Source organism: Octodon degus, unplaced genomic scaffold (genome assembly GCF_000260255.1).
Source record: "Octodon degus isolate 3935 unplaced genomic scaffold, OctDeg1.0 scaffold00173, whole genome shotgun sequence".
In the NCBI taxonomy this organism is placed as follows: domain Eukaryota; kingdom Metazoa; phylum Chordata; class Mammalia; order Rodentia; family Octodontidae; genus Octodon; species Octodon degus.
In genome coordinates, this window is record NW_004524749.1 from 316831 (window position 1) to 319662 (window position 2832).

At 48.2% G+C, this 2832-nt stretch overlaps 1 pseudogene; it reads right to left on the bottom strand.

Annotated features, from left to right (window-relative positions):
- Positions 1-598: 598 nt before the first annotated feature.
- Positions 599-1408, bottom strand: LOC101571956 (annotated as a pseudogene).
- Between the last annotated feature and the right edge of the window lie 1424 nt (positions 1409-2832).

Genomic DNA, 2832 nt, shown 5'->3' on the forward strand with positions numbered 1-2832 from the left:
CCTCCGACTAGCCATGGTATGGTCAAGAGGGGGGTTTTGCATTGGGTTTCAGGTGACAGTGAAGGGATGACTAGAACAATGTGCAGAATTCAAATTTATTTTTTTTGTGTGCCACAGGTTTTTTTTTGTTTGTTTGTTTGTTTAAGGATGTTGTTTTTTTCCCCCAGAATTCAAATTAAACTGGGAAATAAAAATCAGTAAATTTGATTGGATGATGGAAGGAGGATTGTAAATTGAATCTCAGGCACCACACAATTGGCTGGCTCAATCTCTTTGTTAGAGAGCCTCTGAGATATCAGTGTTTTTGAATTATCAGGGTTTTTCCCACAGACAAACCCAGTGAATTCCCACCCACTTCCCCAGTGGTCCCTTGCACTCATCACCAATCGCAATAAAAGCAGTTACAGGAAGTAGTCTTCATTCCTCAGAGGAATCTGGGAAATCCATCTGTACTTTAAGCTTGCTACAAGATGGATTCCAAGTATGTATACATGCTCGGGCACATACACACACGCGCGTGCACGTGCACACACACAAACTTTCACAGAAAGATGAACATTTTTACTGGCTTTATTAATTATTATTATTATTATTAAAGGCTGGATATCTTCCATTTCTGATGACTCCCCTATGCTGGGCAGAGTCCTGACAATCTGGCAGGCCCCACAGATGTCTGTAACACGCTCAGTGTCAGGAGGGTTGGACGCAGGGGTGGGGAAAGAGAGAGAGACAAGGCTTTGTGACCCACTCAGCTAAGCCTGTGGTGGGGTGGCAGCTGCAGGACATAACGCAGGAGGGACTGGTGGGCACAGCTCAAGTTGTCCTCCAGGCGACAGGGATGTTCTGCGCCACATGGCTCTGCTGCAGTCTGGTCCCGCTGCTGCCCGGCCCATGATCTCTTGGTCACTCGTAGATCCAGTCCTGGGCGCAGCTCTTGTAGTCCACGAGCTCCTCCCGCGTGAACCACAGTGCGATCTCCTTCTCGACGCTCTCCTCACAGTCACTGCCGTGGATGATGTTCCTGCCCACTTGGGTGCAGAAGTCCCCGCGGATGGTGCCTGGCTTGGAGTCGGCGGGGTTGGTCTCACCCAGCATCACGTGGCCCGTCTTCACCACGTTCAGCCCCTCCCAGACCATGGCGACCACGGGCCCGAGTGCATGTATTGCACCAGGCCGGGAAAGAAGGGGCACTCCTTCAGGTCGCTATAGTGCTCCTTGAGCAGGTCCTCTGAGGCCTGCATAAGTTTCAGAGCAACAAGGCGGAACCCCTTCTGCTCAAAGCGCTTGATGATGTCTCCTATGAGGCCCCGCTGGACGCCATCAGGCTTGATGGCAATGAAGGTCCGCTCGCTGTTGGCCATGGTCCCCTCCAGCTGCCCGGGCTTTAAACTCCGGCTGCAGCCGCCGGCATCGGAAACGTGGCGCGCCCCACGAGGTTACCAGGGCCTGCCACTGGCTTTATTTATTCTATTTGTTTTGCATAGCATATGGAACAAACTCCTCATTCTATTAATTGTAGAGAATTACAGCCAGCATATGTGATGTGTTATAGTCTGTATACATGTAAATATGGCCAGGTTTTTTTTAATGTATTTAGTACAGGGTCTACAGGGTCTCACTACACAGATTGGACTCATAGTGAGCCTCCTGTTATCAGGATTACAGGTGCGTACCACCATGCCCAGTCTCAGTTTCCCTCTCAGCACGCCCCGAGGGCAGGGCAGGCAGGGCACACTGGCAATCGAACCCTGGTTGCTGAGCCTGTCTAAGCAGGTGCTCTAGTCTGCTGAACTATCTGGCTGGCCCAATACAGTCAATTTGTAAACACAGCAGTTGTGTGTAGATACATGTTTAAAATCAGTTTGGAGGGTTTTATTTTTTAGCAGAGGAGCTGCTTGTTTATAAGTCCTTATGAAGGTTATCACATTTGTCCTTTCCATTTCCACTGCCATCAGCCCATTTCTGGGGGTTATCAATTATTCATCCCTCACTCTTACCCAAGCCTCTGAACTGGCCATTCCATCCATGCCCATCAGAGCTTATTTGCATAAGGACACTCCCCTCCTGCCAACCTTCTGTGCTTCCCTGTTCCCTCCCAAGGAAAATCAAAGCTCTGTGTCCTAGTACTGTGGTCTGAGTGTGTCTTCCAAACTTCATATGTTGGAAACTTAGTACACAGATTCACATGTTGATGATATTTGGAGGTGGGGTCTCTGGAAGTTATTCGGATTACATGAGGTCATAGAAGTGGGGCTCCCATGGTGTCATTAGTGACCTTATAGGAGGTTGCTGTGTCTGACCCAGAGGTGCCCTCTGCCATATTGGAATGTGGGAGGAAGGCAGTCTCCAGATGCCAGCCCATATTCTCCAACTTCTGAGCCTCCAGAAGAGAGCTGTGAGCTATGCTTCTGTTCTTTATAAATTATCCAGTCACAAACACCCAGCCTGCAACTCCATTGGAATTTAGAGCCTACCAACCTTCAAAGCACCTTTCTGAGTCTTTCATCTTTTAGCTAAGTTGAACCACTATGCTACCAGATTCCTGATCACACACAGACCTTTCCAGGCAGTACACACTTTGAATCTCTCTGGAATAAATACCTTCTTCTTTCTTCTTCTCCAACTAGCAAACTAATCTCACTTTCTCTACCACATTTTTGTTAACAAACTCAGCATGGAGTGGTTATGTGTTCCTCAGCATAGCAGATACAGTAAAACCTTGGTTTTCAAGCAAAATTCATTCTAGAGGGCTGAGGATATAGCTCAGTGGCACAGCGCCTGCCTGGCAAACATAAGGATCTGAGTTTAACTCCTGGTACCAAAAAATTCATC